Source organism: Bos indicus, chromosome X, assembly GCF_029378745.1.
Source record: "Bos indicus isolate NIAB-ARS_2022 breed Sahiwal x Tharparkar chromosome X, NIAB-ARS_B.indTharparkar_mat_pri_1.0, whole genome shotgun sequence".
Classification (NCBI taxonomy): Eukaryota; Metazoa; Chordata; class Mammalia; order Artiodactyla; family Bovidae; genus Bos; species Bos indicus.
Genome location: NC_091789.1, coordinates 73,517,229 through 73,541,138, shown reverse-complemented (window position 1 = coordinate 73,541,138; position 23,910 = coordinate 73,517,229). Strand labels below are relative to the sequence as shown.

The 23,910-nt window shown below is 37.1% G+C and overlaps 1 protein-coding gene across 1 annotated transcript in view; it reads left to right on the top strand.

Annotated features, from left to right (window-relative positions):
* LOC139180901 (uncharacterized) overlaps window positions 1–23,910 on the top strand; it is a 462,995-nt gene that overhangs the window by 185,001 nt on the left and 254,084 nt on the right. The window lies entirely within an intron of this gene.

Here is a 23,910-nt window from a genome sequence, read left to right as displayed (position 1 = left end):
GCTTTTAATTTTAATTAGTTCCAATTTTTTTATATTTGCTTTTATTTCCAACATTCTGGGGGGTGGGTCATAGAGGATCATGCTGTGATTTATGTCGGAGAGTTTTGCCTGTGTTCTCCTCTAAGAGTTTTATAGTTTCTGGTCTTATGTTTAGATCTTTAATCCATTTTGAGTTTATTTTGGTATATGGTGTTAGAAAGTGTTCTAGTTTCATTCTTTTACAAGTGGTTGACCAGTTTTCTCAGCACCACTTGTTAAAGAGACTGCATTTTCTCCATTGTATATTCTTGCCTCCTTTGTCAAAGATAAGGTGTCCATAGGTGCATGGGTTTATCTCTGGGCTTTCTATTTTGTTTCATTGATCTATATGTCTGTCTTTGTGCCAGTACCATACTGTCTTGATGACTGTGGCTTTGTAGTAGAGCCTGAAGTCAGGTAGGTTGATTCCTCCAGTTCCATTCTTCTTTGTCAAGATTGCTTTGGCTATTCGAGGTTTTATGTATTTCCATACAAATTGTTAAATTATATGTTCTAGCTCTGTGAAAAATACCGTTGGTAGCTTGTTAGGAATTGCATTGCATCTATAGTTCTCTTTAGGTAGTATACTCATTTTCACTATATTGATTCTTCTGATCCATGAACATGGTATATTTTTCCATCTATTAGTGTCCTCTTTGATTTCTTTCACCAGTGTTTTATAGCTTTCTGTATATAGGTATTTAGTTTATTTAGGTAGATATATACCTAAGTATTTTATTCTTTTTGTTGCAATGGTGAATGGGATTGTTTCCTTAATTTCTCTATTTTCTCATTATTGGTGTATAAGAATGCAAGGGATTTCTCTGTGTTGCTTTTATATCCTGCAAGTTTACTATATTCATTGATTAGCTCTAGTAATTTTCTGGTGGAGTCTTTAGGGTTTTCTATGTAGAGGATCATGTCAACTGCAAACAGTGAGAGTTTTACTTCTTCTTTTCCAATTTGGATTCCTTTTATTTGTTTTTCTGCTCTGATTGCTGTGGCCAAAACTTCCAAAACTATGTTGAATAGTAGTGGTGAAACTGAGTACCCTTGTCTTGTTTCTGACTTTAGCGGAAATGCTTTCAATATTTCACCATTGAAGATAATGTTTCCTTTGGGTTTGTCATATATAGCTTTTATTATGTTGAGGTATGTTCCTTCTATTCCTGCTTTCTGGAGAGTTTTTATCATAAATGGATGTTGAATTTTGTCAAAGGCTTTCTCTGCATCTATTGAGATAATCATATGTCTTTTATTTTTCAATTTGTTAATGTGGTATATTACATTGATTGATATTGAAGAATACTTGCACCCCTGGGATAAAGCCCACTTGGTCGTCGTGTATGATCTTTTTAATGCATTGTTGGATTCTGATTGCTAGCATTTTGTTAAGGATTTTTGCATCTATGTTCATCAGTGATATTGGCCTGTAGTTTTCTTTTTTTGTGACATCTTTGTCAGGTTTTGGTATTAGGGTGATGGTGGCCTCATAGAATGAGTTTGGAAGTTTACCTTCCTTTGCAATTTTCTGGAAGAGTTTGAGCAGGATAGGTGTTAGTTCTTCTCTAAGTTTTTGTTAGAATTCAGCTGTGAAGCCGTCTGGACCTGGGCTTTTGTTTGCTGGTAGAACTGATTACAGTTTCAATTTCCGTGCTTGTGATGGGTCTGTTAAGATTTTCTATTTCTTCCTGGTCCAGTTTTGGAAAGTTGTACTTTTCTAAGAATTTGTCCATTTATTCCACATTGTCTATTTTATTGGCATATAAAGGGTGATAGTAGTCTCTTATGACCCTTCGTATTTCTGTTGTCTGTTGTATTTCTGTGCTGTCTGTTGTATTTCTGTGTTGTCTTTTGTGATCTCTCCGTTTTCATTTCTAATTTTATTGATTTGATTTTTATTCCTTTGTTTCTTGATGAGTCTGGCTAATGGTTTGTCAATTTTATTTATCTTTTCAAAAAACCAACTTTTGGCTTTGTTGATTTTTGATTTATGGTCTCCTTTGTTTGTTTTGCATCTTATTTCTGCCCTAATTTTTAAGATTTATTTCCTTCTACTAACCCTGGGGTTCTTCATTTCTTCCTTTTCTATTTGCTTTAGGTATAGAGTTAGGTTATTTATTTGACTTTTTTCTTGTTTCTTTAGGTATGCCTGTATTTCTATGAACTTTCCCCTTAGCACTGCTTTTACAGTGTCCCATAGGTTTTGAGTTGTTGTGTTTTCATTTTCATTTGTTTATATGCATATTTTGATTTCTTTTTTTATTTCTTCTGTGATGTGTTGTTTATTCAGCAGTGTGTTGTTCAGCCTCCATATGTTGGAATTTTTAATAGTGTTTCACCTGTAATTGAAATCTAATCTTACTGCATTGTGGTCAGAAAAGATGCTTGGAATTATTTCAATTTTTTTGAATTTACTAAGGCTAGGTTTATGGCCCAGAATGTTATCTGTCCTGGAGAAGGTCCCGTGTGTGCTTGAGAATAAGGTAAAATTCATTGTTTTGGGATGAAAAGTCCTATAGATATCAATTAGGTCTAACTGGTCTATTGTATCATTTAAAGTTTGTGTTTCTTTGTAAATTTTCTGTTTAGTTGATCTATCCATAGGTGTGAGTGGGGTATTAAAGCCTCCCACTATTATTGTGTTATTTTTAAATTCCCCTTTCATACTTGTTAGCATTTGTCTTACATATGGCAGTGCTCCTATGTTGGCTGCATATATATTTATAATTGTTATATCTTCTTCTTGGATTGATCATTTGATCCTTATGTAGCGTCCTTCTTTGTATTTTTTCACAGCCTTTGTTTTAAAGTCGATTTTATCTGATATGAGTATTGCTACTCCTGCTTTCTTGTGATCTCTGTTTCCACAGAATATCTTTTTCCAGCCCTTCACTTTCAGTCTGTATGTGTCCCCTGATTTGAAGTGGGTCTCTTGTAGACAACATATATAGGGGTCTTGTTTTTGTATCCATTCAGCCAGTCTTTATCTTTTGGTTGGGACATTCAACCCATTTACATTTAAGGTAATTATTGATAAGTATGATCCCTTTGCCATTTACTTTATTGTTTTGGGTTCAAATTTATACACCGTTTTTTTTTGTCTCCTGTCTAGAGATTATCCTTTAGCATTTGTTGGAGAGCTGGTTTGGTGGTGCTGAATTCTCTCAGCTTTTGATTTCTCCTTTATATTTGAATGAGATCTTTGCTGGGTACAGTAATCTGGGCTGTAGGTTATTTCCTTTAATCATTTAAGTATGTCTTGCCATTCCCTCCTGGCCTGAAGAGTTTCTATTGAAAGATCAGCTGTTATCCTTATGGGGATCCTCTTTTGTGTTAGTTGTTGTTTTTCCCTTGCAGCTTTTAATATTTGTTCTTTGTGTTTGATCTTTGTTAATTTGATTAATATGTGTCTTGGGGTGTTTTACCTTGGGTTTATCCTGTTTGGGACTCTCTGGGTTTCTTGGACTTTGGTGATTATTTCCTTCCCCATTTTAGGGAAGTTTTCAACTATTATCTCCTCAAGTATTTTCTCATGGTCTTTCTTTCTGTCTTCTTCTTCTGGGACTCCTATGATTCTAATGTTGGAGTGTTTAACACTGTCCTGGAGATCTCTGAGATTGTCCTCATTTCTTTTAATTCATTTTTCTTTTTTCCTCTCTGATTCATTTTTTTTCTACCATTCTATCTTCTACTCCACTAATCCTATCTTCTGCCTCTGTTATTCTGCTATTTGTTGCCTCCAAAGTGTTTTTTTTTTTATCTCATTTATTGCATCATTCATTATATCTTGACTCTTTTTTATTTCTTCTTGGTCCTTGTTAAACCTTTCTTGCATCTTCTCAATCCTTGTCTCCAGGCTATTTTTCTGTGATTCCATTTTTATTTCAAGATTTGGTTCATTTTCACTATCATTATTCCTAATTCTTTATCATGTAGATTCCCTATCTCTTCCTCTTTTGTTTGGTTTGGTGGGCATTTATCCTGTTCTTTTACCTGTTGGGTATTCCTCTGTCTCTTCATCTTGTTTATATTGCTGAATTTGGAGTGGCTTTCTGTATTCTGGCAATTTGTGGAATTCTCTTTATTATGGAGTTTCCTTGCTATGGGTGGGATTTTATTGGTGGCTTGTCAAGGTTTCTTTTTTAGGGAAGCTTGTGTTCGTGTTCTGTTGGGTGGAGCTGGATTTCTTCTTTCTGGAGTGCAATGAAGTGTCTAGTAACAAGTTATGAGATGTCAATGGTTTTGAAGTAACTTTCGGGAACCTGTATGTTTAAGCTCAGGGCTGTGTTGCTGAAGAATTTGCGTGGTATGTCTTGCTCTGGAACTTAGGTGGTGCTTGGTTTCAGTGTAGGTATGGAGGCATTTGATCAGCTTCTATCAATTAATGTTCCCTGGAGTCAGGAGTTCTCTGATATTCTCAGGATTTGGACTTAAGTCTCCTGCTTCTGGTTTTCAGCCTTATTTTTACAGTAGTCTCAAGACTTCTCCTTATATATAGCACCATTGATAAAACATCTAGGTTAAAAATGTAAAGTTTCTCCACAGTGAGGAACACTCAGAGAGGTTCAGAGTTACATGCAGAAGAGAAGAGGAAGGAGGGAGTTAGAGGTTACCCAAATGAGATGAAGTGGAATCAAAAGAGGAGAGAGAAAGTAGTCACTTCATTATGTGCTCTCCACAGTCTGGACCACTCAGAGATGTTCATGGAGTTATACAGAGAAGAGAAGAGGGAGGAAGGACACAGAGGTTGCCAGGAGGATAAAAGGGGGGAATGAAAAGGAGAGAGACAGATTCAGCCAGTAATCAGTTCCCTAAGTGTTCTCCACCATCTGGAACACACAGAGATTCAAAGAGTTTGGTATAGAAGAGAAGGGGGAGGGAGGAGACAGAGGCGACCTGTTGGAGAAAAAGAGAGTCCAAAGGGGGAGAGAGCAGTCAGGCCAGTAATCTCGCTCCCAAGTAAAAATGGGTACTGAAGATTGTGTTCTTAAAGGTACAAAATTGATAACAAATACCAAAAAGCAGATATTAAAATTCTAGAGTATAGGTTGGATTTTCAAAAATACAGTATTAAAAAAAAGAAAAAAAAAAAGGCACAGAAATTATTTTATATATATATATATATATATATATATATGAAGTTTGCTTTAAAAAACTTTTTTTGAAAAGTAATAGTAGATTATAAAAATGAAAATTAAAGGAGTAATCGGGAACTTAAAATTTTTAAAAAAAGTTTAAAAAAAAGAAAAAAAGAATGATCATAAAAATAGTAAAAATATATCTAGGACTTTCTCTGGTGGTGGTGTGGGCAGTGTGGGGTCAGTTCATTTTCAGATAGTTCCTTGGTCTGGCTTATATTTCTCAAGATCTATAGGCCCCTTCCTATGTAGTCGGTACTAACTACAGGGTTATAATCTATTGCACCTGTCACTTCCAAGGCGGTTCTCTCAGTTTTACCTTCTTCTGTTTGCTGATCTCTTCAGTTTCTGATTTCTGCCCTGACACAAGGGGTGCTATGGTGGACACTTTTTTTTTTTTTTTTAGGCTCACTTGTTTAGTTGCACTGTGGGGAGAGAGGGACGCTGCAAACAAATTACACTGGCGTGTGCTCGCAGGGTCTCAGCCACACTGGGCCTGCCCCCGCTCACGGTGCGTGCACCCTCCCTGCCCACACAGTTCAGGCTCTAGGTTGCTCCCACGGTAACTGTCCGAGGCCGGCCCTGGGCTTCATGCACCTCCCAGGTCTAAGCCTCTCAAGTTCAGGCACTCAGGTAGTCCTCATAGGCACAGACTCCATTGGGCCTCCGTTTTGTGCACTTCCCAGCTCTAAGGAGCTAGGGTGATGAGGTGTTTGGTGAGCGCAGTCACTGCGACTTATTGCCTCTCCCATCCCTGCTGCTCGGTTTTCTGGGTGTACAACTGGCACACCTTCTCAGGCAGATGACTGTCCAGAACCCCAAGAAGTCTTAGTTAGCAAAGAATCCTGCTTGCAGTTAGGTAGATAATGTCTCTCTGGGGCTGCGATTGCCCCCTTCCGGCTCTGGTTGCCTGTCTCCAGAGGGGGATGGTCTGCAGCCGACTGGTTCTGTTCAGCCCTTTGTTCTGTGTGCGGACCTGGTGGTGTCTTAGGGCTTTTCACGTGGTAGCTATCCCACAGTCTGGTTTGCTAGCCCAAATTAGTTCGCTCTGATTAGCCTTGGGGCATTCAGGCCCGATCCTTACTCTAAGCAATGCAGCCCGCGCCTCCCTGCCCAGCACCCGCTTGCTAGTGGCAGGTGTAGGCGTCTGTGCTGCTTCTCCTCTGGGGGAGTTACCATTGGGCTCGTAATCTGTGGGTTTTAATTATTTACTTATTTTCCCTCCCTATTATGTTGCCCTCTGTGCTTTCAAGGCTCGCCACAGACTCGGCAGTGAGAGTGTTTCCTGGTGTTTGGAAACCTCTCTTTTTAAGACTCCCTTCCTGGGACGGAGCTCCGTCCCTCCCTCTTTTGTCTCTTTTTTTGTCTTTTATATTTTTCCTACCTCCTTTCGAAGACAATGGGCTGCTTTTCTGGGTGCCTGATGTCCTCTGCCAGCATTCAGAAGTTGTTTTGTGGAATTTACTCGGCGTTTAAATGTTCTTTTGATGAATTTGTGGGGAAGAATGTGGTCTCCCCGTCCTATTCCTCCGCCATCTTAGGACTGCCTCCTAGAACACCCAATAATTATATTTTGTTTAGTACACTGCAGAAATGTATATATATATATATATATATATATATATATATATATATATATATACTATATATATGTATATATGTGTGTGTGTGTGTTTATTGAATGTTTAAAGCGTATTTTCTTTATAGTTTTGTCACACAATTTAAGTTTTCCAGGTAGCTCAGTGGTAAAGAGTGTGCCTGCCAGTGTAGGAGGCACAAGTTTTATCCCTGGGCCAGGAAGATCCCCTGAGGAAGAAATGGCAACCCACTCCAGTATTCTTTCCTGGAGAATCCCTTAGACCAAGGAGCCTGGTGTACTACAGTCCATAGGATTGCAAAGACTTTAACTCAACTGAGCACGCATGCATACACACAGTTTAAATTGGATGAAGTCAGGAAAAATTAAATATTTCTTACAGAATATAATATTCTAAAATGTGAGACAAAAACCTATAAATTAATTGAAAATGTATAATTATAATGGGCAAATATAAGCATCTTTATTTCAACATATTGTTAAACATAAACAAAAAATAGTTGCTTTATTCACATTTCTGATTTGGAATGCTGCTGCTGATGATGCTAAGGAACTTCAATCATGTCCGACTCTGTGTGACCCCATACATAGATGGCAGCCCACCAGGCTCCCCAGTCCCTGGGATTCTCAAGGCAGGAACACTGGAGTGGGTTGCCATTTCCTTCTCCAATACATGAAAATGAAAAGTGAAAGTGAAGTCACTCAGTCGTGTCTGACTCTTAGTGACCCCATGGACTGTAGCCCTCCAAGATCCTCGATCCATGGAATTTTCCAGGCAAGAGTACTGGGGTGGGGTGCCATTGCCTTCTCCGTCTGATTTGGAATATTCTTCCTCTGAAGAATAATTTATTTGTGTGCCATTTTCTTTTGGCAGAGACTACCACTATTCTTTGGTATTTTTAAGAGAAGAGGCCTTAATATACTTAATAAGTCAAAGTTATATGAATTTATATGTGTCAAATATTAGCAGAAAGAAATTCATCGTTGTAAAACTCAACTCTTTGGGAAATGTTTTTTCCTCATTAAGTCCCAGTGAAAGAAACTTTGTGCCTACACCTACTTCCTTGGGTATCTGTGTTTGTGTTTGTTTATAAAAAAACATGATAGTAGTCTCTAGAATTACAGAGTGCCTGAAGTATTTCAGATATTGCTGAAACAATTATAATTAATTAATTATATTTCTTCCTTTCTATATCAGTCTGATATTCGTTTGAAGGATGTTTAAGAGGTTCAGTCATAAAATTGTAAATATTTAGGAGTAGTTTTTTAGCTTTTGTATTTTGTTTGCTGCTTGGCAGTTGTTTCATGCCAAAAGTGGAATACTAATTCCCATTTTTAACATATGGCACAAGAGAAGAGCATTCTGCCTTAAAAATTACCTCCATTTACTGTTTGCTGATGTTTAAATGTAATTTATTTGGCTTTACAATGTGTTCCTTTTCAGAATGAAAATGTCCCTGTGGTATATAAAATGTTAAACAAGTTCACAATTTTCTTTTAAGTGCAAGAAAGTTTTGGGTATCCTTTTGAAAAATAGACTTTTGGTGAAGCCAAGTTGAAATAAAGCATGAGAACATTGAGTCCATAAAGGGAAAAACTAGAGAAGAAGATGAGAAAAGCAGGCTGCTTGCCAGTTTTTCCTAGGGACAAGAGACTTTTCTCTTGAAGCATTTTTTTTTTAAGTTTAGTTACCTATAAACTGAGTTCAACTTCAGTAACAAACTAGGAGTCATCAAAGGTATTGTTGAAAATGAAACGACTGTATTCTGTGTCTGCTGTAAGTTACCATGCATCTTTCTCATGATCAGCTCAGAGGAGGTTTTGTATTTGAGATTAGTCTTTTTCAGAAATCATGAAATAGGATTATGTCAAACATACTATTTTATTACATTCTTCTTGATTTTGTTAACTAGAAGGCTGTAGGAAAAGTATTTTGTACAGATGAAACAACTTTGAGATCTGTAATAGATATTGCTTCTTAAGTACAGGTAAATGTTTAAATATTTTTCTTAATAATGTTTTAATAAACATTCAATATGTTACCTAATGTTTTCTTTCTGACTCTGTTTTCTATAAGTATTTACCTTGCCCCCCTTACATTTTATTTTTTTGTTATCACACAGATTTTCACTTTCTAACCATTTTCATTTTCTCTTGCTCAATTTTCCTCTCTCACTGCTCATATGGGAACTGAAAATAAAGTACTTATGTGAAATATGGGAAATAATCATAGATTTGAAGAACATGGTTGTTCTTGTGCAGTTGCTTAGTTGTGTCCTACTCTGTGACTCCATGAACTGCAGCACACAAGACTTTCCTGTCCTTTACTAAATCCTGGAGTTTGGTCAAACTCATGTCATTGAGTCAGTGATGCCATCCAGCAATCTCATCATCTACCGCACCCTTCTCATCTTGCTCTCAATCTTTCCCAGCATCAGGGTCTTTTCCAATGAATCAGCTCTTTGCATCAGGTGACTAAAGTATTGGAGCTTCAGCATCAGTCCTTCCAGTGAATATTCAGGGTTGATTTCCTTTAGGATTGATTGGTTTGATCTCCTTGCTGCCCAAGGAATTCTCACAAGTCTTCCCAGCACCACATTTGAAAGCATCAATTCTTTGGTGCTCAGTCTTCCTCATGGTCCAACTCTCACATCTGCACATGACTACTGGAAAAACCATAGCTTTGACTAGACAGACCCTTGGTGGCAAAGTAATATCTCTGCTTTTTAATATGCTGTCTAGGTTGATCATAGCTTTTCTTCCAAGGAGCAAATGTCTTTTAATTTCATGGCTGCAGTTATGGTCCACAGTGAGTTTGGATCCCAGGAAAATAAAGTCTCTCACTGTTTCCATTGATTCCCCACCTATTTGCCATGAAGTGATAGGCCCAGAAGCCAAGAATTTAGTTTTTTTGAATGTTGAGTTTTAAGCCTGCTTTTTCTCTCTCCTCTTCCACCTTCATCAAGAGGCTCTTTAGTTCCTTTCTGCTTTCTGCCATTAGGGTGACATCATCTGCATATCTGAGGTTACTGATATTTCTCCCAACAGTCTTGATTCCAGCTTGTGTTTCATCCAGCCCAGCATTTAACATGATGTATTCTGCATATAAGTTTAAGATTCAGGGTGACAATATACAGCCTTGACGTAGTCCTTTCCCAATTTTGTACCAGTTCATTGTTCCATGTCCAGTTGTAACTGTTGCTTTTTGACCTGCACATAGGTTTCTCAGGAAGCAGGTAAGGCGGTCTGGTATTCCTATCCCTTTAAAATTTTCTGCCGTTTTTTAATGATCCACACAGTCAAAGGCTTTAGTATAGTCAATGAATCAGGATTAAATGTTTTTCTAGAAACAGTAGAATATACAATATTATTTTAATAATATTTACTACGTATAAACACTTTTCAAAGTATTTTACACCTGAGTTGGGAAGATCCCCTGGAGGAGGGCATGGCAAGCCACTCCAGTATTCTTTCCTGGATGATCCCCATGGACAGAGGAGGCTGGCGGGCTACAGTCCATGGGGTCACAAAGAGTCAGACATGACTGAACTACTAAGTATGGTAACATTTAATTTAAATAAAAATTTTTGGTAATTTTCCTACAGCAACTTTCATTTCCCCTCTTCCCACTGTAGTATTTGCATTTGCAAGTTATATAGTTGACCCTATTGTTTCATTGTTACCACTTACTCAGCTCTTTTACAACTATAATCCACTTATTCAATGAATATTTATTGAACACACATTGTATGTTATGCACTGTTTGATATACTAGGAACAAGCAAGGTACATACCTCGATCCTCACTGAATTTGAATAAACATTTAAGTGAAATGTATAGTATGTTGCACGGTGATAAGTGTTATAGAGAAAAATAAAATGAAGAAGTAGGATCAGGTGCCAGGAAGCATGACTGAATGTTAGGGATTGCCTCAGTGAAAACGTGAATTGAGTAAAGACCCTAAGAAGGAAAAGGATCAGGCTTTAAACCATGTGGCTATCTGGGAGGGTTATGTTCTAAGTAGAAAATACAAAAGGCAAAGAGTATGAGAGAGATTCATACCTTATGTATTCTAAGAATAACAAGAATGCCAATGTGATTTTAATGAGATATGGAGGGGAAAGGAAGTGGGGAGTAGACATAATCAAAGCTGAGGTCTAAGAGCAAATTGATGGAGGGGAAGATTATATATGTAGTGGGTCACTGTAAAGACTTTCCCTCAACATTTGATTATGTAAACTTTCAAACATAAAAAAGTTGAAAGAATTATACAATAAACCTCCATATCCATTTACAAATAGCTGTGAAAAGAAGTGAAAAGCAAAGGAGAAAAGGAAAGATATAAACATTTGAATGCAGAGTTTCAAATAATAGCAAGAAGAGGTAAGAAAGCCTTCTTTAGCGATCAATGCAAAGAAATAGAGTAAAACAACAGAATGGGAAAGACTAGGGATCTCTTCAAGAAAATCAGAGATACCACAGGAACATTTCATGCAAAGATGAGCTCGAAAAAGGACAGAAATGGTATGGACCTAACAGAAGCAGAAGATATTAAGAAGAGATGGAAAGAATACACAGAAGAACTGTACAAAAACGATCTTCATGACCCAGATAATCACGATGGTGTGATCACTGACCTAGAGCCAGACATCCTGAAATTTGAAGTCAAGAGGGCCTTAGAAAGCATCACTACGAACAAAGCTAGTGGAGGTGATGGAATTCCAGTTGAGCTATTCCAAATCCTGAAAGATTATGCTGTGAAAGTGCTGCACTCAATATGCCAGCAAATTTGGAAAACTCAGCAGTGGCCACAGGACTGGAAAAGGTCCGTTTTCATTCCAATCCCAAAGAAAGGCAGTGCCAAAGAATGCTCAAACTACCGCACAATTGCACTCATCTCACATGCTAGTAAAGTAATGCTCAAAATTCTCCAAGCCATGCCTCAGCAATATGTGAACCATGAACTTCCTGATGTTCAAGCTGGTTTTAGAAAAGGCAGAGGAACCAGAGTTCAAATTGCCAACATCCACTGGATCATGGAAAAGGCAAGAAAGTGGCAGAAAAATATCTGCTTTATTGACTATGCCAAAGCCTTTGACTGTGTGGATCACACTAAACTCTGGAAAATTCTGGAAGAGATGGGAATACCAGACCACCTGATCTGCCTCTTGAGAAATTTGTATGCAGGTCAGGAAGCAGCAGTTAGAACTGGACATGGAACAACAGACTGGTTGCAAATAGGAAAAGGAGTTCGTCAAGGCTGTATATTGTCACCCTGTTTATTTAACTTATATGCAGAGTACATCATGAGAAACTCTGGACTGGAAGAAACACAAGCTGGAATCAAGATTGCCGGGAGAAATATCAATAACCTCAGATATGCAGATGATACCACCCTTATGGCAGAAAGTGAAGAGGAACTAAAAAGTCTCTTGATGAAAGTGAAAGTGGAGAGTGAAAAAGTTGGCTTAAAGCTCAACATTCAGAAAACGAAGATCATGGTATCCAGTCCCACGACTTCATGGGAAATACGTGGGGAAACAGTGGAAATAGTGTCAGACTTTATTTTTCTGGGCTCCAAAACCACTACAGATGGTGACTGCAGCCATGAAATTAAAAGACGCTTACTCCTTGGAAGGAAAGTTATGACCAACCTAGATAGCATATTCAAAAGCAAAGACATTGCTTTGCCAACAAAGGTTCATCTAGTCAAGGCTATGGTTTTTCCTGTGGTCATGTATGGATGTGAGAGCTGGACTGTGAAGAAGGCTGAGCGCCGAAGCATTGATGCTTTTGAACTGTGGTGTTGGAGAAGACTCTTGAGAGTCCCTTGGACTGCAAGGAGATCCAACCAGTCCATTCTGAAGGAGATCAGCCCTGGGATTTCTTTGGAAGGAATGATGCTAAAGCTGAAACTCCAGTACTTTGGCCACCTCATGCGAAGAGTTGACTCATTGGAAAAGACTCTGATGCTGGGAGGGATTGGGGGCAGGAGGAGAAGGGGACGACAGAGGATGAGATGGCTGGATGGCATTACTGACTCGATGGACGTGAGTCTGAGTGAACTTCGGGAGTTGGTGATGGACAGGGAGGCCTGGCGTGCTGTGATTCATGGGGTTGCAAACAGTCGGACACGACTGAGCGACTGGTCTGATCTGATCAGATATTTGCTATATTAAACTATATCATCTGTCTGTCCCTCTATCTACCCACCAATCCATCTTTTTATCATGCATTTCAAAATAAGTTGTAGAAATCAGTATTCTTCATCCCAAATACCTTAGCATTCATGACATTAATGAATTTCAATACTAATTTTCAACTCAGTTTTATCAAAAAAATTATAAAATGAAATTAATTAATCTTAAATAAGACATTCTGTGAATTTTAACATATATAAAATGCACGTATAACAACTCCTTGTGAAGATATAGAATAATATCCTCACCTCAGGAAGTACTCTCATGCTCATTCTGAATCATCCTTCATGCTTCTCCCCCAGTTCTCACCCTCTCACCAAAAAGGAATTCCACTTCTGATTTTTTTCCACCTCTAAATAGTTTTGACAGTTCTGGAATTTCACATAAATGAAATTATACATTATATGCTATTTGTAGAAGGCCTTTTTCAATCAACATAATGTTCTTTATATCACTTTTGGTATCAGTTGATTTTACCATTATATTGTTATGTAGTATTCCATTGTATGAATATACCACAGTTTATCCTTTCTTCTGTTGACAGAAAACCCTTCCTTCATTTGTAGGTATTTCCAAAGATAAATGAAAACATATGTCCACAAATAGACCTTAAAATATTCATGGAGAATAGAAAACTCTTAGGGCAAAGTTATTCCTAATTTAACGCTATTATGAATAAAGTTGTTATGACTATATTTAATGGAAGGTTTTTTTTTTTTTTTTTTTTTTTTTAGGTGGTTTTTTGAGGAGCTTTAGAGTCAGAGCAAAGTTAAAAGGAAGGTAGACATTTCCCATATACTCCCTACCTCCATGCATGCATAGCCTTCCTATTTATCAGTGTTCCTCACCAGAGTGTACATTTATTACAATTGATGAACCTACATTGACGCACCATAATCAGTCAAAGCCAATAGTGTATATCATGATTCACTGCTGGTGTTGTACATTCTGTGAGTTTGGACAAATCCACCATGACATACGTACATCATTGTAGTTCATAGAATATTTTCACTGCCCTAAAATTTCTCTGTTCTCCATGAATATTTTAAGGTCTATTTGTAGATGTGTTTTCATTTCTCTTTAGAAATACCTACAAATGAAATTGCTGGGGAAAGTATATGTTTAGTTTCATTAGAAACTTCCAAAACTTTACCTAAAACAGTTATTTTTGTTTTACTCTACAATAAAAAGGTACAAAATTTCCAGTTACTCCACATCAAACTTCTCAATTCAAGTCATTCTGATGGATGTGTAGTTACTTCTCATTGTAGATTTAATTTGCACTTTGGTATTAAGTGATCATGTTAAGCATATTTACAAATGTTTTTTTGTCCTTGCATTTATGTGTGTAGAGTGTATGCTCAAAATTTTTGCCTATTTAAAAAAAAAATGATTGCTTGTATTTTTCTTTTTGATTTGTTGGAGTCATTTTTTATCTTGGATACCAGTTGTTTGTAAAATGTTTAATTGATGAGTAATTTATTCCAGTGTTGTTCAGTTGCTATGTCCTGTCCGACTCTTTGTAACCCCATGAACTGAAGTATACAAGCCTTCCCTGTCCTTCACTAACTCCTGGAGTTTGTTCAAACTCATATCCATTGAGTCGGTTATGTCATCCAGCCATCTTATTCTCTGCTACCCGTTTTTCCTTTTGCCTTCAATCTTTTCCAGCATCAGGTTCTTTTCACATGAGTTGGCATTTCAAATCAGGTTGCCAAAATATTGGAGCCTCAGCTTCAGCATCAGTCCTTTCAATGAATATTCAGAGTTGATTTCCTTTAGGATTGACTAGTTTGAACTTTTAACTGTCCATGGAACTCTTAAGATTCTTCTTCCACACAATTCAAAAGCATCAATTCTTCAGCACTTAGCCTTTTTATGGTCCAACACTCACATCCATGCATGACTACTGGAAAATCCATAGCTTTGACTCTATGGACCTTAATGGGCAAAGTGATGTCTCTTCTTTTTAATACACTGTCTAGGTTTGTCATTGCTTACCTTTTAAGGAGCAACTATCTTTTAATTATGTGGTTGTAGTCACCATCTTCAGTGATTTTGGAACCTAAGAAAATAAAGACTTTCACTGTTTCCACTGTTTCCCAGTTCACTTGCCATGAAGTGATGGGACCTGATGCTATGATCTTTTTTTTTTTTTTTTTTAATGTGTTTTAGGCCAGCTTTTTCACAATCCTCTTTCACCCTTATCAAGAGGCTCTTTAGTTCCTATTCACTTCTGCCATTAAAGTGGTATCAAGTGCAAATTGTTGATGTTTCGCCCAGCAACCTTGATTCCAGCTTCTGATCCATCCAGCTGGGCATTTTGCATGATGTACTCTGCATAGAAGTTAAATAAGCAGAGTGACAGTATACAGCCTTGATGTACTCCTTTGCCAATTTTGAACCAGTCCACTGCTCCTTGCCCGGTTTTAACTGTTGCTTCTTGATCCTCATACATGTTTCTCAGGAGGAAGGTAAGGTGGTCTAGTATTCTCATCCTTTTAAGACTTCCCCACTGTTCGTTGTGATCCTACAGTCAAAGGCTTTTCCATAGTCAGTGAAGAAAAATGATGTTTTTTTCTGAAATTACTTTGCTTTTTCTATGATCCAATGGATGTTGACAATTTCATCTCTGGTTACTCTGCCTTTTCTAAATCCAGCTTGTATATCTGGAAGTTCTTGGTTCAAGTACTGTTGAAGTCTAGCTTGAAGGATTTTTGAGCATGTGAAATGAGAAAAATTGTACAGAGGTTTGAACATTCTTTTACATTCTCCTTCTTTGGGATTGAAATGAAAACTGACCTTTTCTAGTCCTGTGGCCACTGCTGAGTTTTCCAAATTTGCTGGCATATTGAGGGCTGCACTTTAACAGCATCATCTTTTAGCCTTTAACATAGTCCAGCAATGTAGAATTCTTCATTCGTTTTCTTGTTGGAATGTTTTGGTGACAAGTAGTTTATAATTTAGATGAAGTCCAATGTGTAATTTTTTTGTTGTTGTTGCTTTTTGTCACGTCTTGTAAAGTTTTGCCTAACACAAATTGGGATATTAGTCTTTCATGGTTTCATCTGGATACTTTATATTTTTATTTCTGACATTTTGAAATATCAGTTTAGTTCAATTCAGTCACTCAGTCGTGTCCAAATCTTTGCAACCCCATGAACCAGCATGCCAGGCCTCCCTGTCCATCACTAGCTTCTGGAGTTTACCCAAACTCATGTCCATCGAGTTGGTGATGCCATCCAACCATCTCATCCTCTGTCATGGTCTTTTCCAATGAGTCAGCTCTTCGAACATCAGGTGGCCAAAGTATTGGAGTTTCACCTTCAACATCAGTCCAGGACTGATCTCCTTTAGGATGGACTGGTTGAATCTCCTTGCAGTCTAAGAGACTCTCAAGTCTTCTTCAACACCACACTTCAAAAGCAGCAATTCTTTGATGAAGAATACAGCTTTCTGTGTAGTCCAACTCTCATATCCATACATGACTACTGGAAAAACTATAGCCTTGACTAGACAGACCTTTGCTGACAAAGTAATGTCTCTGCTTTTTAATATGCTGTCTAGGTTAGTCATAACTTTCCTTCCAAAGAGTAAGCATCTTTTACTTTCATGGCTGCAATCACCATGTGCAGTGATTTTGCAGCCCAGAAAAATAAAGTCAGCCACTGTTTCCACTGTTTCTCCATCCATTTGCCATGAAGTGATGGGACTGGATGCCATTATCTTAGTTTTCTGAATGTTGAGCTTTAAGCCAACTTTTTCACTCTCCTCTTTCACTTCCTTCAAGAGGCTCTTTAGTTCTTCTTCACTTTCTGCCATAAGGGTGGTGTCATCTGCGTGTCTGCAGTTACTGATACTTCTCCCAGCAATCTTGATTCCAGCTTGTGCTTCTTCTAGCCCAGGGTTTCTCATGATGTACTCTGCATATAAGTTAAATAAGCAGGGTGACAATATACAGCCTTGACGTACTCCTTTCTATTTGGCACCAGTCTATGATCCATCTCAAATTATTTTCTGTATGGTTTAATATAGAACTTACAGATCATTGTGTTTTCCATAAGAATATTAAGTTTTTGTTTCAGTACCAGTTGTTGAAGAGTTTTCTCTTTCTTTTTTTTTTTTTTCTTTTTAAGAGTTTTCTCTTTCAATTGGATTGTTTTGGTTTCTCTATCAAAAATTGAGTGACTGTTTAAGTGAATGTCTGTTTCTGGCCAGTCTATTCTGTTTTATGACCTATTAGTCAATATTATGCTATCACCACACTATTGTGATCACTGGGGATTTACATTAAATCCTAAAGTTAAATAATGAATATAATTTCTACCCATGGAATCAATTAATTCAAATACTAGGTATTTAGAAGGATCTAGTTGAAATCATCGGAGAAGGCAATGGCACCCCACTCCAGTACTCTTGCCTGGAAAATCCCATGGACAGAGGAGCCTGGTAGGCTGCAGTCCATGGGGTCACTAAGAGTCGGACACGACTGAGCAACTTCACTTTCACTTTTCACTTTCATGCATTGGAGAAGGAAATGAAAACCCACTCCAGTGTTCTTGCCTGGAGAATCCCAGGGACAGGGCAGCCTGGTAGGCTGCCGTCTATGGGGTCACACAGAGTCGGACACGACTGAAGTGACTTAGCATAGCATAGCATAGTTGAAATCATATTATGTTAACTCATTGCAAAGTACATAGTAATGTATACAGACATTGTTTCCTGATGACACAGTAATACCATTTAGACAAGACTTTTGTTTATTTTGCTTGTTTGTTTGTAGTTGGGGTTAGAATGAGCAGAGGAAGAGGCAGGATGTATTTGTTGCCTGAATTGAATCCTGGATTCCATTCTACTGTGGAAGAAACTGACATCAAGGTCCTACCATAATTAAAAAATTATTTTCCCTCTTTGGGTCTGTCATTTCCCAGGTGCTTTGTTCTGAAATATATCACAAGTCACTGTAGAGGAGAAAGAAGGTTATTCTTAAACATTCAAAGAATGCTATCTATAATAATTTCAGGGTAAAATAAACTATTAAGTCCCATGAAGTTCTATACATACATCATAATTTCTAGAAGGCAAAATGTGAATATTTGTGACCAGCATTTTGCAGGTGGTATCTGGTATTTTAAACTTTATGTAATTCACATTATCCCATCTCCTTTATCCTGTAGGGCCTACCTAAATGTTACAGTGTGATTATTTTTAATCCATAGAATTTATTTTTTTCCAAAGTCTTGCTCTATGGCATAAATAATGTATCTTTCTGACTGAAAAAGGCAGTGATTTCATGTGCAACATGAAGCATATGAAAATGCAATTGGATAATAATCTGACAGTTCTTGTGATTTGGAAGAAGAAATAGACAAGAGCAAAAAACTAATACATTTTCATCTTTTGTTTGATAATTAGTAACTCCAAGTAAATGTCAGATTTCAGTGAAAAAGCAAATCAGCAGCAAATATATATAATATTTTTCAAAAGCTGAACTGATAGTTTCTTACTTAAAAATAATAACAGCTAATATATAGTTCTTACCACATACCATGCACTATTTTAATCACTGTGCATACATTTACTCATTTAATCTCACAAAATTCTATGCAATAGATGCTTATAATTGTTTATATTTTAAAACATAGTGTTCTGGAGCACAGAGAAATTAACTTCCAAGGCCGTACTACTAATTATTATTGGAACTAAGCCTAATTTCAGAGTACGTGCTTTTAGCCACTGTGGTGTACTATCTCTCTATCTCTAGCAATCCTACTCATTAAATTATGCTAGATTCAGCTACCTTTTTAAGTATTAGTCAGATTTTTAGTTTTGTATTTGCTTTACTTCATAGCCCAAATTGATGTGATATTTTTTACCTAAATCAGAAAACCCACGATTTGAGGGAACTTATAAAGGTGGAGGAACAATTAAAGTGAAAAGACACAGGGAAAAGAGAGTAGTAATTGCTACAAAGCATAAAAATTTTTTAAAAGCAAATGTCTATTTGTACTTTAGTAGATATTAACTTATGGTAGCTGAATTCATGAATACTTTATGAGAAGAAAACACTGAAAATGAATTTTTACTTAAGATGTACTGTTTCGTGGAATTTTATAACAAATCCTCTTGAAGCCAACTAATTTTGTAAAGTGTATCTTTCATGTGTGATTAAAAATGTGTGCTAAAATTATAACTTCAAAATTACATTCAGGATATTAAAAGATAGTGTGGAACACAATAGTTATTATTTGCACATGTTATTCCGTGATTTTTCATATGTTTACAAGAAGTTTGAAATGAAATAGATTCCCTTACACATTAAATTGACTTATTAAATTCCTTTAAAACACTTAATTGTTGCTTTCATGTCCTGGCTATTGTAAATAGTGCTGTAGTGAACATTAGAGTGCAGTTATCTTTTGTTGTTGTTGTTAGAGGATAATTGTTTTACAGTATTGTGTTGGTTTCTTCCATACATAAACATGAATCAGCCACAGATATACATATGTCCCATCCCTCCTGAACTCCCCTCCCATCTCCCATGCCATCACATTCCTCTAGTTTGTCAGAGAGCACTGGGTTGAGCTCCCTATGCCACACTGAAAATTCCCACTTGCTATCTATTTTACACATGGTAATCTGTATGTGTCCATACTGTTCTCTCAATTTGCCCCACCCTCTCCTTCCCACCCAGTGTACACAAGTCTGTTCTTTATGTCTGCATCTCCATTGCTTCCTGGAAAATTAGTTCATCAGTGCCATCTTTCTAGATCAGTTTCCATATGCGTGTGTTAGATATTTGTTTTTCTCTTTCTGACTTATTTCACTCTGTATAATAGGCTCTAGATTCATCCACCTTATTAGGACTGAATTGAATGTGTTCTTTTTTATTTTGTTCCCTTCTCTCTTCTTTTTTTAAAATTTAAATTTATGTATTTATTATTGAAGGATAATTGCTTTACAGATTTTTTTTTGTTTACTGTCAAACCTCAATATGAATCAGCCATAAGTATACATATATCCCCTCCCTTTTGAAACTGTCTCCCATCTCCCTCACCGCCCCACCCCTCTAGGTTGATACAGAGCCCCTGTTTGAGTTTCCTGAGCAATAAAACATTCCTGTTGGCTGTCTTCCATATGGTAATGTAAGTTTCCATGTTACTCTTTCCATACGTCTCACCCTCTCCCCACGTCCACAAGTCTGTTCAACATGTCTGTTTTTCCACTGCTGCCCTGTAAGTAAATTCTTCAGTATTTTTTTCCCTAGATTCTGTATGTATGTGTTAGAATACGATATTTATCTTTCTCTTTCTGACTTACTTTACTCTGTATAATAGGTCCTAGGTTCATCCACTTCCTTAGAACAGACTCAGATGTGTTCATTTTTATGTCTGAGTAATATTCCATTGTGTCTATATACCACAACTTCTTTATACATTCATTGGTTTGTGGACATCTAGGTTGCTTCCATATTCTAGCTATTGTGAATAGTGCTGCAGTGAACAATGGGATACATGTCTCTTTTTCAATTTTGATTTCCTCAGGGTATATGCCAAGGGGTTGGATTGCTGGGTCATATGGTGATTTTATTCCTAATTTTTTAAGGAATCTCCATACCATCTTCCATAGTGGCTGTATCAATTTACATTCTCCCCAACATTGCAAGAGCATTCCCTTTTCTCCACACCCTCTTCAGCATTTATTGTTTGTAGACGTTTTGATGATGGCCATTCTGACTAGTGTGAGGTGATATCTCATTGTAGTTTTGATTGGCATTTCTCTAATAATGAGCTATTTTGAGCATGTTTTTGTGTGTTTGTTAGTGATCTGAATGTCTTCTTTGGAGAAATGTCTGTTTAGGTCTTTTTCCCACTTTTTGATTGGGTTGTTTGTTTTTCTCTTATTGAGTTATATGAGCTACTTGTATATATTGGAAATTAATCCTTTGTCAGTTGTTTCATTTGCTATTATTTTCTCCAATTCTGGGGGTTGTATTTTCACCTTGCTTATAGTTTCCTTTGCTGTGCAAAGCTTTTACGTTTAATCAAGTCCCACTTGTTTACTTTTGGTTTTATTTCCATTACTCTAGGAGGTGGGTCATAGAGGATCTTGCTTTGATTTATGTCATCGAGTGTTCTGCCTGTGTTTTCTTTTTAGAGTTATAGTTTCTGGTCTTATATTTAGGTCCTTAATCCATTTTGAGTTTGTCTCTGTGTGTGATGTTAGGAAGTCTTCTAATTTCATTCCTATACATGTAGCTGTCCAGTTTTCCCAGCACCATTTATTGTAGAGGCTGTCTTTTCCCCATTTTGTATTCTTGTCTCCTTAGTCAAAAATAAGGTACCCATAGGTGCATGGGTTTATTTCTGGGCTTTCTATCTGGTTCCATTGGTCTATGTTTCTGTTTTTGTGCCAGTACCATACTTTCTTAATCAATGTAGCTTTGTAGTATAATATGATGTCAGGAAGGTTGATTCCTCCAGCTCCACTCTTCTTTCTCATGACTGCTTTGGCTATTCAGGGCCTTTTGTGTTTCCATATGAACTGTGAATTTTTTTTTTCCAGTTCTTTGAAAAATGCCATTGGTAATTTGATAGGGATCACATTGAATCTGTAGATTACATTTCATAGTATAGTCATTTTCACAATATTGATTCTTCCTACCCAGGAAGATGGAATATATCACCATCCGTTTAAGTCATCTTTTATTTATTTCATTCAGTTCAGTTCAGTCGCTCAGTCGTGTCCGACTCTTTGTGACCCCATGAACCGCAGCACGCCAGGCCTCCCTGTCCATCACCAACTCCCGGAGTTCACTCACACTCACGTCCATCGAGTCACTGATGCCATCCAGCCATCTCATCCTCTGTCATCCCCTTCTGCCCCCAATCCCTCCCAGCATCAGAGTCTTTTCCAATGAGTCAACTCTTCGCATGAGGTGGCCAAAGTACTGGAGTTTCAGCTTTAGCGTAATTCCTTCCAAAGAACACCCAGGGCTGATCTCCTTTAGAATGGACTGATTGGATCTCCTTGCAGTCCAAGGGACTCTCAAGAGTCTTCTGCAACACCACAGTTCAAAAGCACCAATTCCTCGGCACTCAGCTTTCTTCACAGTCCAACTCTCACATCCATACATGACCACTGGAAAAACCATAACCTTGACTAGACGGACCTTTGTTGGGAAAGTAATGTCTTTGCTTTTGAATATGCTATCTAGGTTGGTCATAACTTTCCTTCCAAGGAATAACTATAATTTTCTGTGTACAGTTCTTTTGTCTCAGGTAACTTTATTCCTAGATATTTAATTCTTTAGTTGCAATGGTGAATGTGATTAATTCCTTAATTGTTCTTTCCAATTTTTCATTGTTAGTAAATAGAAATGCAAGTGATTTCTGTGTGTTGATTTTGTATCCTGTAACTTTGCTAAATTCACTGTTCAGCTCTAGTAATTTTCTAATACTATGTGTAGGGTTTTCTATGTACAGTATCATGTCATCTGTAAATAGTTAGAGCATTACATATTCTTTTCTGATCTGGATTTATTTTATTTGTTTTTCTTCTCGGTTGCCATAGCTAAGACTTCCACAACTACGATGAATAACAGTGGGGAACGGGGACACCCTTGTCTTGTTCCTTATCTTCGGGGGAATGCTTTCCATTTTTCACCATTGAGAATGATGTTTGCTGTAGGCTTATCATATACGGCCTTTACTATGTTCAGTTAGGCTCTTTCGATGGCCATTTTTTGAAGAGTTTGAATCATATATAGGTGCTAAATTTTGACAAAAGCTTTTCCTGCATCTATTGAGATTATCATATGGTTTTATTTTTCAGTTTGTTAATATGGTGTATCACACAGAACGATTTCCATATATTGAGTAATCCCTTCATCTCTGGAATAAACCCAACTTGATCATGGTGTATGAGCTTTTTGATGTGTTGCTGAATTCTGTTTGATAAAATTTTGTCAAGGATTTTTGCATCTATGTTCAACAGTGATTTTGGCCTGTAGTTTTCATTTTTTGTGTTGTCTTTGTCTGGTTTTGGTATCAGACTGATGGTGGCCTCATAGAATGAATTTGGAAATGTTTCTTACTCTGCAATTTTTTGAAAGAGTTTTAGACGCATAGGCATTAGCCCTACTCTAAATGTTTGAGAGAATTCTCCTGTGAAGTCATCTGGTTCTGGGCTTTTGTTTTTTGGAGATTTTTGATCACAGCTTCAACTTCAGTGCTTGTATAATTGGGTTGCTCATAATTTCTATTTCTTCCTGGTTCCATCGTGGAAGATTAAACTTTTCTTAGAATCTATTCATTTCTCCCAGATTACCCATTTTATTGCCATAGAGTTGTTCATAACAATCTCTTATAATCCTTTGTATTTCTGCATTGTCTGTTGAAATCTCTCCTTTTTAACTTCTAACTTTGTTGATTTGATTCTTCTCTCTTTTTTCTTCATGAATTTGGCTAAAGGTTTATCACTTTTGTTTATCTTCTCAGAAAACCTGCTTTTTGTTTTATTAATCTTTATTATTGTTTCTTCCATTTCTTTTTCATTTATTTCTACTCGGATCTTTATGATTTCTTTCCTTCTACTAATTTTGTTTTTCTTTTCTTCTGTTTCCAGTTGTTTTAAGTGTAAAGTTAAGTTGTCTATTTGATGTTTTTCTTGTTTCTTGAGGTAGGATTGTATTGCTCTAAACTTCCCTCATAGATCTACTTTTGCTGCATCCCATAGGTTTTGAGAAGGGAATGGCAAACCACTTCAGTATTCTTGCCTTGAGAACCCCATGAACAGTATGAAAAGGTAAAATGATAGGATACTGAAAGAGGAACTCCCCAGGTCAGTAAGAGCCCAATATGCTACTGAAGATCAGTGGAGAAATAACTCCAGAAAGAATGAAGGGATGGAGCCAAAGCAAAAACAATAACCAGTTGTGGATGTGACTGGTGAT